Genomic DNA, 14083 nt, shown 5'->3' on the forward strand with positions numbered 1-14083 from the left:
ACCATGTATTCCAATCAACAGTGTGGAATCATCATCATCTCTATCAATCCAGAATCATACCTAAGCACCAGCTCAAAATATATGAATGATAAGAAACCCCATGTTTTAGCTTATTTTTGCTATGGGCAGAAGTACAGGGTTTAATGTGAGACATAATAAGATTACAAGTGTATTTCAGAAGAACCGACATTTTGTCCAAGTCTGTGAGCCTGTGAAAGGACTAGGCATCATGGATCTTAAAGGGCTAGAACTGAGAGGAATCTTATAGACTATCTAGTTTAACCATCTTTTCCAAATAAAGAAACAGACACAGAGAAGCTACAACTAAGATCATAGCCAGTTAGTGACAGAGTCTCCAGGTTCCTGGCTAGTTTTCTTTCTCTTGGCCCAGGCTACTCCTCATGTAATCTGACAGTCTGCTTGTGGCTGACTCCTACTCTTTCCTAGCAGTACATTCTCTTCAAATCTAGGAAGTCTCGCCCAGGGTAACAGTCCTCACTTGACCCTGTCTCAATCTGTCTTCTTACCTTTACTCTTCCAGATTCCCTTGATCCCTTGATGTTTCTCTTCCTTCCCTCTCTAGGGCAGGAAGGAGCAACCCTGGTAATCTCACCTTCATGTGTTGATAGTTTTTGAAGGGAAGATTGGTTAGGAAAGTTAAGTCAATAAGCATCTTCTATGTGCCAGACGCTGCTAAGCATTGGGGATACAGAGAAAAACAAAGTTAACCTGCTCTAAAGGAATTCAAGTCTAATGAGGGACAGAATATGCAAACAACTATGTACAGAATAGTTCTTTATAGGAGAAATTGTAGATAATCAGGAAGAAATCAGTAGTGTGAAGGGGACTGGGAAAGGTATCTTGAAGAAGATAAGATTTTAATAAGTGTAAGGAAGCCAGGGAAGCTAGAAGGGAGAGGTGAGGAGAGATGGTATTCTAGGCATGGGAGACTGAGTGAAAAGGCTCAGTCTTGTTCAAGGAACAGAAGGAGACTGGTATTACTGAATTACACAGTACATAGAGGGAGGAGGGGATCCAGTTGTTTTAAAGGCCAAACAGAATTTTCTCTTTGATTCTGCAGGCTGAGTTCTTCCTACGGGGGAGGCTGTACAGTAACAGGGGCAAGACCAGACAAAGCAGCAGAGCACCAAAGGACCCCAAGAGGCTGAGCAGCAGAGCACCAAAGGACCCCAAGAGGCTGAGCAGCGGGTAAAGACCAGCAGATGGCACCAGAGAGCACCAGCTCAGTCACCCACCTGGCTGAGACAGGCCCCGACAGGTACAGTGGGAGTCTCCAGCTTGTGTCCTCATCAGGATGCATCCACCTGCAGAGGCTGTGTGAGCTGTTCTATATCGGAGGTACGACCAGCTCTGGACATGCACGTCCCCTCCATCTGTGTCGCTCCAAGCATCTTCCCTAGCCCCATCTGTGTTCCCTGCATACTTCTGCCCCCTCTCCCACTAGGGTGGCTGGTGGTAGCTCTGTAAGAATAGATGTTGCTACAGTGTTTAATAAATAGTATTTGCTTTGAACTGATGTGTTTCCTGTTTAGCTGGTAAGGAAACACATGGCTAGGAAAGTTCATGAGCTGGGGTTTGGAGTGGACTCTCAACATGCCTTGAATTTAGGGAAGTGTTCAAAGGGCTCCTATGAGTTCAGGTGTAAGATAACAGCCTCAGAGCAAAGCCTACACCCAGGGTTTGAGAGAGGAAAGTTGTAGTCAATTGGAGTTTTGTTGTTTTAATACACATTATGTTCCCCCTCTCTCTACTCATACAGCAACACCCATACCCTCCCCCCCCCCACATACACACATATATTAGACCTCCCTCACCACTTAGCTGGGGTATTTTAATAGCCTTCTAATTAGTGTTCCTGCCTCATGCCTGTCTCTTCTCCAATCCATCTTCCTTGTAATAGTGTTGTTGAGTCATTTCATTTGTGTCCTAATGATGCAGGGAAATGATGTAGAAAATTATGAATGTAGCTTTAATGATGTTAAAATCTTGTTAATTGTGGAAGGTTGTTTACCCTGAGATTGTTCATTGTGTCCTTTGCCCCTTGACCCTGTTGGTTTGTATCTTGTACCCCATTTTCCCCTTCACCTAACCTTGGCCATAGACACTGGCATGACAGGAAATAATATGTCAAACTTGGGGGGTAGAGCACCTTGGTACAGGAAAAGCCAGTACATAGCTTGCCATTGGTAGATACCTGGCCCAAAGTGTAAGACCATTCCCCCAGCGATGCCTCATGCCCAAACTACCACAGAAGAGTATTTATTTAGCAGGAAGTACCACAGCTACTGCATTTTCTCCTCTTTTTCCTCTTCTGTTTCTTCAACTCTGGCAAGATGGGTTTTTCTAATCCTCTTTGTTAGGCCACTTGGAGCACCATGGGCTTCCCCAGGCCACATGAACAAACCTCATGGCTGCCTACCCTTCTTCTCTTTCTCTTTCTCTCTCTCTCTCTCTCTCTCTCTCTCTCTCTCTCTCTCTCTCTCTCTTTCACTCAAATTTCACCTAGTCTATTCTTAAGGTGAGTATTCCTTTTCTAGGTGTTTTAATCTACATATTTGTAATATTTTGCTATAATAGAATCCTCAACAGTTTTAAATTCCCAAAGAGCATGCAAATTCCTTCACCATTTCACAGTGGCCTTAAATTTTCTGTGTTTAATCTCTAAATCTTTAATAATCAACACCACCCCCCCCACACACACACACACAAATTAGACCATCACCACTTAGCTGGGGTATTATAATAGCCTTCTAATTGATCTTCCTGGCTCAAGTCTGTCTCTTCTCCAATTCATCTTCCTTGTAATAGTGAGTCATTTCAGTAATGTCCAATTCTAAGTAACTCTATTTGAGATTTTCTTGGCAGAGATATTGGAATCATTTGCCATTTTCTTTTCCAGCTCATCTGACAGATAAGGAAATCAAGACAAATACGGTTAAGTGACTTGCCTAGGAGCAATCAGTGACTCTGAAGCTGAATTTGATCTCATGAAGATGAGTCTTTCTGAATCCAAGCCTAATGCTGTTATCTTAATCACTGTAGCTGTCTTTTGCATTTAAGACAAACTCCTTTCTTTTGGCATCTGCATCCCTTCATAGTCTGACTCCAATCTGTTTCTGGACTTCAGATTCTCTCTTATCGCAAGATCCTAACTTTGAAGCTGTAAGGGACATTCTAGGACAGCAAGCCCAGCCCCCTCTACTGACAAATGGAAAAACTGCCCAGGCTCATACACTTAGTGAAATGTCTGAGCCAAGATTTGTATGCAGGTCTCCTTGCCTCCAAATCCAGTATTCAATCGACTATTTACACTCCAATCCAGTCAAATTGACTTTGTTGTTTCTCATACATAGTATTTCATTGTCTTGTCTTCATACCTTTGCATATGCTAGAATGCTTTTTCTCCTCACCTCTGCCTCTTGGATCCTTCTTTGTCTGTATAGAGCTGAGTCTATTTTACCAAGTTAATAAGACTATATTGCCAACTGAAATATAATAAATTTATAAGGAAAGAGGATATAATGGAAGGAGAGTGAATGACGCTTGGGACAATCAGTTCTGTAGTGAATGAACTAGGTAATCATAAGAAGAGAAAGATTACTAACAGCTTTAAGGGCACAGATAAGGCTGTGCACAATAGATATATAGCTTGATTTCATGGCTTTCTCCTACAATGTTCTGAAGCAGAGAAATAGATGGGGTTATCTAGGATTGAAGAAACACCCCTCCAGACTGACCAGATTCAGGGAGGCAAGAAAGTCCACCAGGATGGCAGCTGGGTTAGTCACTTAATTGGTTTTGTTGTTCACTTATTTAGTTGTGTCCAACTATTTGTGACCCTAAATAGACTTTTCTTGGCAAAGATACTGGAGTGGTTTGCCATTTCCTTCTCCAGTGCTTTAAGGCAAACAGAAGTTAAGTGACTTTCTGAAGGTCATACAGCCACTAACTATCTTAGATCAAATTTGAACTCTATTCTTCCTAACTTCAGGTCCAGGGTTCTATCCACTATAAACCAAAACTTGGGGGTGAGTTGTGAGAGTGGAATAGGGAACTATGAGAAATAACAGCTAATAAAATTTACATAGAGCTTCTAAGTTCACATCATCTTGATTTACTTATACAATTGACATTCAATTACTAGTATTGTCCACATGTTACAGATGAGGAAACTGAGGTTTAGGGAAACTGAGTGATTTGTGCCAGTTCATCAAGGTAGTAGAGGCATGAGCAGCAGGAAATGAGTCCGTGTCTGCCTGGTTTCAAAAGAACACTAAGCTGCAGAGGGCAAATGTTCTTACTCTTGGGAATGTGGAGGGGCTGGGGTCCTAGATAGAAAGGACAAAAGCAGGTTTTTGTATGAGTGAGTATGGGACAAAATTGGAAGGGCAGGATTATCATTAGGAAGTGAAATTTTCTCAAATTTCTCATTAGACCTCAAAGATCTAATGGGTATTTATTAGATTGAAAGGTGTGACCACACAATTATATCTCTAAAGAAAGGTAATAAGATCACTGGAGTTGAAGCTTTAACGGGCTTTAAAATTTTCTGAACTTATAACACCAAATAAAATATACACTTCACCTACGGTCAATGAAACTGTGAACCTCTCATTTTTCCTATTCCACCACCAGGATGCCATCTGTTGAATCTGATATTCTTTAAATTAGAATTAATATATTTCTGAACATGAGTTGTCCTATAACCTCTAATTGAGGTCTGTAAGTTTGGGATATTCACTTCTGCCCCTCTCAAGGTCTCTGTCTCTATTTATAAATCTGAAGGGAGGCTCTTTCTGTGTGAAACTGCCTAATGCCCCTCTAATTGCGTCTGCAATTTTACTGCAGAAGCTATGTAAATAATCAGTTAAGGACCATCATGAGAAGGCAGGAATCTGGTTTGTTATTTACATGGAGACTTGAATAAATTCTTGTACTTATGACCTTTTGGAAAGGGAGAAACTCCAATGTTTTATATGTCTATATCATATCTAAAAACACATAAAATATCATGTCAGAAGAGGAGACAGTAGTCCTGGGCTAATTTGATCTTTGTCAGTTCTGACATAGAACAGACTTTGTGAATGGGTTGGAGAATCATAAAGTAATCAATGACACCTTTATGTACAAATGTGTAACCTGATTGGTTGACCACCAAAATTTTATATTCTTTTGTCAAAATTCTATAAAAATAGATTATTCAGTTTCTTTGGTTGTTGGTGTTCACTAGAATGCCATCCACCCATGGGTTCTGGTAAGATCCTAGAGAATTAAACTTCATTTATAAAACTAACTTTGTTGTTTCATTTTTAGCTAAAGGGAAATAATGGTTAACACATCCTTCTCCAGTGAGCTTCTCACCCTCATGGATCAGGATCACTGTTTGGAACCTTACCTGTTTCCTTCCTTTAGCCTTAAACAGGCTTTCCTCATTTGAAGTTTCAAAGAGGATGCTGCAGTGTAGAGCTGCTGGCTGATGGCAATAGACTCTGGTAGAGACAAGCCCAATCATGTTAATAGCTGGTCAGTATGCTGGGCCTTATATCAGCTGGCTCTCAAAAAATGGGTAAAATTTTCTATGTGAGCATTTATACCTCAGAAATTTGGCAAAAGCTACAATTTGTTTTGTAGATCCTTTAGACTGCCCTGTCATATTCACTTAGGATATCACACAGACATTAACATTGTCTATTGTATTTTTATTTATTTTGTTTAATATTTCCTAATTATGTTTTATTCTAGCTCTAGGCAAGTGACTGAGGATCTTGTGTTTGACACCTAATGTCTGAATTTAAAAATGACTGAAAATGTTAATGATTCAGATTAAACTTAAAATTTAAACTTAAATATATAGTTTGAGGGGAAGTTAGATGGCATGGTAGATAGAGCACTGGTCCTGGAGTCAGGAGGAACTGAGTTCAAATCCAGCCTCAAAAACTTAATTATCTGGCTGTGTGACCTTAGGCAAGTCACTTAATCCCATTGCTTTGCAAAAACCAACAAAAAAAGTATATGTATAGTTTCAAATTTAAAGGATATTGAAAACTATGTTTTTATAGTTTTCAAAATTGAGTTAATAATTCAAATTAAATATACATAGAGTTTTTATTTTGGAGAGCTGGTTATTAAACATTTACCAGTTCACCTTTGACTGTCAACTATACCTCAATCTGGTATACTCAGGGTAGGAAAAAAAAAAGTTGAAATCATTGGAGATGGTGGCAATCAGGGTGCCTACTTGAAACAATTGGGGTTAGCTTAGAAAGTAGAAATAGGGGCAGTAGATCAAAAGGGAGCCCTCAGAGAGGAAACTATCAGTTGTCTTGAAACCCAGAGAAGTGGTGAATCAGGGAACAGGAAATCCATCACCCTGGCTCATGCTGCTTTTGCCTTCCTCTTTAAACTCTGAGCCAGAGAGCTGGGACCTGATGCATCTAAATGTCTGCTTTATTCTCTTTCCTTGGTCTGGAGGCAGGGGTCCTTCAAGTCCTTCTCCAGGCATCTGAAAGAGGTTAGTCAAAGGTCTAAGAAGAGAGTTAGTCCCACCATGAGGAACACTTGATTGTCTTTTCTTTTTGCTGTGTTTAATAAGCCATAAAGCCACAATAAATTAAACAACTGTATTCTATGGAAAGGGGAAGAGTCACTGAGAGGAGAGATTCCATACTAGGGGAGCTAGAGACGTATATTTCTCTATTTTTAGTATCTCAGTAGTATTTTTTTTTTTTTGCACAAGGCAATGGGGTTAAGCGACTTGCACACAGCTAGGTAATTATTAAGTGTCTGAGGCCGGATTTGAACTCAGGTACTCCTGACTCCAGGGCCAGTGCTCTATCTACTGCACCACCTAGCCACCCCCTAGTAGTATTTTTTTTAAAGAAAGATTTTATTTATGTTGAGTTTTACAATTTTTCCCCCTATTCTTGCCCCCCCCCCCCAGAAGGTAGTCTGTTAGTCTTTACATTGTTTCCATGGTATACATTGATCTCAGTTAAATGTGATGAAAGAGAAATCATATCCTTAAGGATGAAGAATAAATTATAAGGGATAGCAAAAATTACATAATAAGATAACTTTTTTTTTCTAAATTGAAGGTAATAGTCTTTAGTCTTTGTTCAAACTCCACAGTTCTTTCTCTGGATATAGATGATATTCTCCATTGCAGACAGCCCAAAATTGTCCCTGATTGTGGCACTGATGGAATGAGCAAGTCCATCAAGGTTGATCATCACCCCCATGTTGCTGTTAGGGTGTACAGTGTTTTTTTGGTTCTGCTCATCTCTCTCAGCATCAGTTCATGCAAATCCCTCCAGGCTTCCCTGAATTCCCGTCCCTCCTGGTTTCTAATAGAACAATAGTGTTCCATCACATACATATACCACAGTTTGTTAAGCCATTCCCCATTTGAAGGATATTCACCTAATTTCCAGTTTTTTGCCACCACACACAGAGCTGCTTTGAATATTTTTATACAAGTGATGTTTATACCTTTTTTCCCATAATCTCTTCAGGGTATAGACCCAGTAGAAGTTTTGCTGGATCAAAGAGTGTGTACATTTTTGTTTCCCTTTGGGCATAATGCCAAATTGCTCTCCAGAAAGGTTGGATGAGTTCACAGCTCCACCAACAATGCATTAGTGTCCCAGATTTCCCACATCCCTTCCAACATTGATCATTATCCTTTCTGGTCATATTGGCCAGTCTAAGAGGTGTAAGGTGGTACCTCAGAGATGCTTTAATTTGCATGACTATGAATCACTTTGATTTCCTCCTCTGTAAATTGTCTTTGCATATCCTTTAACCATTTGTCAATTGGGGAATGGCTTATTTTTTTGAAAATTTGATGTATCTGAGTAGTATTTTATCATTTCCATAGTCTAAATACAATTTCTAAGTGCAGTTTCTTACCAGTCTTACTATGTAAAACTGCTCAGATCAGCAGAGTTGGAAGAAGAAATAGGATGAACTACAATAAACATCCTGAAATCTTTAGGCATCCCAAGTAAGGCATGTGGATGCCCAGGCTAGCTCTGGAAAGTCAAGATAGGAGCCAATATGATCTACAGCTCCTATCGGTCACTACATGGAAACAGGTCCGAGCAGGATACTCCTCAATTGTAGCTCTTACAACCATGGAGGGAGAAAAGGCCAGTTCAGCAATAAATTGTACATTGCTGGGGCCTTCTTAGGAGGGCATGAGAACAAGGCCCATCAGGTCCACAGGAAGGGACAGAATCAACCCCAGAGAAAGAAGAGGTGGAGAACAGAGAAGGGCCAAAACCAACACCCACACTGGGTCATCAGAAGAATTGGCAGAAGTCTGGGATTTTGATGGATGGCTGGGTCTGATCTCAGCTACTTCAGTGTCAGTTCAAATTCTGAGGAAATAAAGAGTATTACTCATCTGTAGTGGGACCACAATCCTAATTCTCTTCTTTGTAGGGTTAAGATAGTTTTCTTCCTGTAAGTAAATCTTCTTTGGTTACATGTCTCCTTTTATTCCAATATCCAACCTAAATCACTAGGGGACTGGACTGAATCATTCAGGCCCAGCCCAGAACATTGTCCCAACCAAGAATGCAGGATGAGGTAAAGTCTGACCTTAACATAATACTATGTAGAAACTGAGGCTGGAGATTGGAGCAAATAAAAAAACAGTGACTAGAAAAAAGAAATACTATGGACCAAGAAAGGATCAGAAGATTAACACAGAATAAAAGTAATTTCATCACAGTACAAGTAGCACCTTAGAGAGAAGAACTGCTAGGCTACAAGGACCCTAAGAATGACTGTAAAGAAAGCAAAGAGATTTAAAAACTGAGATTGGAACTACTGAGGAAAAAATTGGAAGAAAAGCAAATATCTTAGTACGGAAGTCAGAATATCTTACCCAAATCTTGGAGGAGGAGGGGAAGAGGGGAAAAAGGAGGCTACTGAAAAATAGAATGTAGCAATCAGAACTCAATGACTGTATTAGGAAAATAAGAAATATTAGAACAATGTTTTTTAAAAAAAAAAGGAGGAAAAGGGGGTGGAGCCAAGATGGCAACAAGAGTGGATAGTGTCTTAGGTGCTCTCTCATAAATCTTCAAAACTAAGGACTTTAACTAAATTTTCAAGAGACAGAACCCACAGAGGGACCCAATGAGGCAGTTTTCCTACTCAAGGTAACCTGAAAAAGAGCAGAAAGGCTCTGCTCCCTGGGGTTGGAGGAGTGGCCTGCCAGAGGCCTCCCGGGGGCAGCCACAGGGCGCTGGGAGCCACAGCTCACAGCAGTGGGGGAGTTTCCTGAGCTACGCCCCAGGGAGCACTGGGCACAAATTGGGGGAACAGCAGGGGACCTCTGCCCTCAGGGTATACCACCAGCATGGCCACTGCATTCCAGATCCCAGAAACATAAGCAGGCAGAGCCCGGAAGTAGGAGCCCCCAGGGCATGAGCCCATTGAGCTGAGGGAGGGGAGTGAAGAGAGACTGCAGAGCTCTGTCCTCTGCCATTGGAACAGGACTCTGGGGCTCTGACCACATTCAGATCCTGATCGCAGTCTAGGCCCCCCCATAGAACAGCAGGGCCCCCCCACCTCAGCCCCGTGGCAGAGGGGGGCGCTTATGGTCATTCACAGACCAGGAGGGAGGACAGAGCCTCACATACTGAGACCCTTGTGGGAGTGCCCCAACAGCTCAGGAAGCACCCCAAAATAAGGCTTAGGCTGGGAAAATGAGCAAGCAGAGAAAAAAGAGGAACACCATTGAGAAATACATTATCTATGATCCCAAGAAGGATCAATATACTCAGTCTGAAGATGAGGAAACACAAGCTCCTGCATCTAAAGACTCCAAGAAAAACAGAACCTGGGATCAGGCTATGACAGAGCTCAAAAAAGACTTTGAAAATCAAATGAGGGAGTTAGAAAAAAAACTGGGAAAAGAAATGAGAGAGATGCAGGAAAAACATGAAAATGAAGTCAGCAGCTTAGTCAAGGAAATCCAAAAAAATGATGAAGAAAACAGCATGCTAAAAACCAGCTTAGGTCAAATGGATAAAACAGTTCAAAAAGTTATTGAGGAGAAGAATGCTTTAAAAAGCAAAATTGACCAGATGGAAAAAGAGATAAGAAAACTCTCTGAGGAGTACAAATCCTTCAGACAAAGAATAGAATTCAGGGAGATTAATGAATTTACCAGAAATCAGGAATCAATACTTCAAAACCAAAAAAATGAAAAATTAGAAGAAAATGTGAAATATCTCATTGAAGAAACAACTGATATGGAAAACAGACTTAGGAAAGATAATTTAAAAATTATTGGAATACCTGAAAGTCATGATCAGGAAAAGAGCCTTGAGATCACTTTCAAAGAATTACTACAGGAAAATTGCCCTGATATCCTAGAAGCAGAGGGCAAAATAGAAATGGAGAGAATCCACCGATTCCCCCGAGAAAGAGATCCCAAAAAACCAACCCCTAGGAATATCATAGCCAAGTTCCAGAACTCCCAAGTCAAAGAGAAAATATTACAAGCAACCAGAAGGACACAATTCAAATATCATGGAGCTGCAGTCAGGATCACACAGGACTTAGCAGCAACTACATTGGAAGCTCGTTGGGCTTGGAATATAATATACCAGAAGGCAAAAGAGCTTAGAATGCAGCCAAGAATGAACTGCCCAGCAAGGCTGAATGTCCTCTTCCAGGGAAAAAGATGGACTTTCAATGAACCAGGGGAATTTCAAATGTTCCAGTTGGAATGGCCAGAGCTGAACAGAAGGTTTGATCTTCAGATACAGGACTCAGGTGAAGCATGGAGATTGGAGGAGAAGGGGAAAATATGAGGGACTTAATGATAATGAACTGAATGTATTCCTGCATAGAAAAATGACACTGATAATACTCATATGAACCTTCTCAGTTAACAGAGCAGGTAGAAGGAGCTTTTATAATTGAAGCACAGGAGAAAGCTGAATTTGAAGATAAAATATGGTATAAAAATGGAGTCAATAGAAAAAAGGGAAATGTAATGGGAGAAAGAAAAAAAGGAGAGGGGGAATAGGCCAAGATATTTCATACAATAAGATTTTTCTTTATTACAATGAGCTATTGCAATGATATGGAAGGGGGGAAGACAAGGGGGAATGAGGGAATCTTTGCTTTCATCAGAGGTGGTTAGGAGAGGGAACAGCAAATATACTCAATGGGGTATAGACATCTGGAGTAAGAAGGGGGGGGCAGGGGGAAGGGCAGTGATGTGTGTGATGGAGGAGAGGATGGGCCATGGGGGAAGAGTGGTAAGATATAACACATTTTATTTTTTACTTCTTGCAAGGGGCTGGGATTGGATGGCCTGTCCAGGACCATAGGGCCAGGTGGATGCTGGGCCTAAGGGGTGGTAGGGGGGCTCAGGGCCTCTTGGCCCCAGGACCAGGGATCTGTCTGCTGCGCCACTCAGCTACCCTACAGAAGAGTCAGAGTGAAGGGAGAGAGAAAATATAGTGCATGGTAGTGGAGAAATAAGAAAGGAGGGAGTTATGATCAGCAATGGCAATGGTGGAAAAATATGGAAGTAACTTTTGTGATGGACTTATCATAAAGAATGTGATCTACCCATGACAGAGTTGTTGGTGTTGGAACAAAGATTGAAGCACATTTTTTATTGTTATTATTATTTGGGGGGGGTGCAGGGCAAATGGGGCTGGTGGACTGCCTGGCGCCACATAACAGGGTGATCATTGGGTGTCTGAGGCCAGATTTGGACCCGGGTGCTCCTGGCTCAAGGGCCAATGCTCTGTCTGCCCCAGCCACCCCTACTATTATTACTATTTTATTTTATTTTGGATCTTTTTTTCTTTTTCTTTTTTTTCTTTTTTTGGTTTTTGCAGGGAAGTGGGGTTGGGGTAGCTTGCATATCACGTGGCTGGGTGATTGTTGGATGTATGGGGTCAGATATGGGCTCAGGTGCTCCTGGCTCCAGGGCTGGTGCTCTGTCCATTGTACCACCTGGCCATACCTACAATTATTACTATTATTTTTTTATTTTAATTTTTTTCATTCCCCTTTACTTTATTGCTCAAGTGAGTCTATATTTTGGTGGGGAGGGGTATTTTGTTTACTCATAAACAAAAATATTTTTATTAATGTATAAAAAACATTATTTGTATAAAATGAGAATAAATAAATATTTTTATACATTAATAAATAAAACCCTAGAAAAACATGAAAGGTATTTATAATCAAAAACAACTGACCTGGAAAATAAAGATCATTTAAGAATCAGACTCCCTGAAAATCATCACCAAACAAAAAACTTGTGTACTAAATTTCAAGAATTAATAAAGCAATACTGCCCAGATCTTTGGTTGAAACCAGAGAACAAAGTAAAGTCTACCAGCTACCCATGAATAAAATCACAAACTGAAAACACTCGAAGAGCTTCCTAGTCCAAGAAAAAAATGGTTGTCATCTGGAAAGGGAAAGGGAGGGACCATGCAATTGTCATGTGCCAGGTGCTTTATAACTATGATTTCATTTGATTCCCAGAACAACCCTCTGAGGTAGATGGAAACTGAGGCAGTCAGCAGTAACTTAACTTACCCAGAGTCACACAGCTGTTATGTGTTTAGGGCTGGATTTGGATGCAGAACTTCCTAATTACAAGTCCTACCTTCTAACAACTGAGTCACTGGCTGCCCCTAGGTTTCAGTGATTATTACAGAAGGAGAGAGGTCCTTGGAATATAATATTCTGAAAGACAAAAGACAAAGGCTTACAACAAAAAATAATTTGCCCTACAAAACTGAGTGTCATCCTTTTGGGCAAAATGAGCCTTCAGCAGAATAGAAGCCTTTGAAGCATCCTGATGAAAAAAATGAGAGTTGGGCAAAACTCCTGAATGGCAAACACTGCAAACAGAGACATCTAGAAAGGCAAATACATTTTAAGCCATTGGAATGGAAAAAAATGATGATGTGCATACATTCTAAATAGCAACAACAAATTTATGATTGATAGAAAAGGGAAATTTCATTGTGCTTAGAAAATCTGTAGACAATGAATGGTAGTATTATGCATTAAATGGCATAGTATCCAAGTGCTTAAAGGAGGAGGAATCTAATTTTTTTCATATTGGGGGGCATCATTGTACCCATTTAGGAATTCTACAAATCTAACAAAAAAAGAAGTTAAAGACTTCAATAGAATTTTAGAAAGTTAGCATGTATCTCTGGTGATGGCTAAAAAGGAGCCATACTTTTATAAACACTGACTATGTGAGGTCTAAAACTTCATAAACACTGGATAAATAGTTTTTGGGAAAAAGATTCAAATTTAGATTGTGATTAAATCTTTTAATTCTAAAGAATTTGGGTCAAAGAGCAAATCATCGAAAAGCAACAAATAAAACCCCTATTTAAATATGAAACAGAAATTCTGACAAAGAAAATAACATTAGAAACAAAAGTCATATAGTTTTTTAAACTAAGAATTTCATTGTATACTAATAAAACAGAAAAATGATTAGTCATTTGATAAAAAGAGAAAATATTTAAAATTGAAAAGGAAAATGCACAACAAAAGAAGAAAACTGTTAGAAACAAATTTGCTTAATTTTATCAACTAATAAATCAAATGGTTGAATATTTACAAAAATATAAAATATTCAGACTGACACAATCATAAATAGGAAATTTAAACAACCCGATCTCAGGAAAAAAAAACAGACTGAATGAGCCATTAAAGTATTTCTTATGGTAAAATAAAAAATAAGCTGAATTTACAAGTGAGTTCTATCATATATTCGAAGTACAATAAACTCAAATGAATTATTTGTAAAAATAGGAAAAGAAGGAATTTTACCAAAGTCTTGAGAGATAATGTCCTGACCAGAATAATTAGAGATTAATAACTTTAATCAATATCAATATAATATTATCATAGAGGTTATAAATTTATTAAAAGGTTTTTGCAGTATAAATAAGTTGGGCCTATACTAAGAATGAAGCATTAGTTCAATATGGGAAAATTGTAAAAAAAATGGGTTTTTCCTAATGGAAAGGGTTGAAGTATAGAGATC

At 39.6% G+C, this 14083-nt stretch overlaps 1 long non-coding RNA gene across 5 annotated transcripts in view; it reads left to right on the forward strand.

Annotated features, from left to right (window-relative positions):
• Positions 1-14083, forward strand: part of LOC141507504 (uncharacterized) — a 46819-nt gene that overhangs the window by 15564 nt on the left and 17172 nt on the right. For 3 of the 5 annotated variants that reach the window (XR_012474175.1, XR_012474171.1, XR_012474173.1), the window contains one exon: positions 1082-2914. This is a non-coding gene — a long non-coding RNA (uncharacterized LOC141507504). The other 2 variants (XR_012474172.1, XR_012474174.1) reach the window with 2 other exon arrangements.

The sequence above is a fragment of the Macrotis lagotis genome, chromosome 1 (genome assembly GCF_037893015.1).
Source record: "Macrotis lagotis isolate mMagLag1 chromosome 1, bilby.v1.9.chrom.fasta, whole genome shotgun sequence".
In the NCBI taxonomy this organism is placed as follows: Eukaryota; Metazoa; Chordata; class Mammalia; order Peramelemorphia; family Peramelidae; genus Macrotis; species Macrotis lagotis.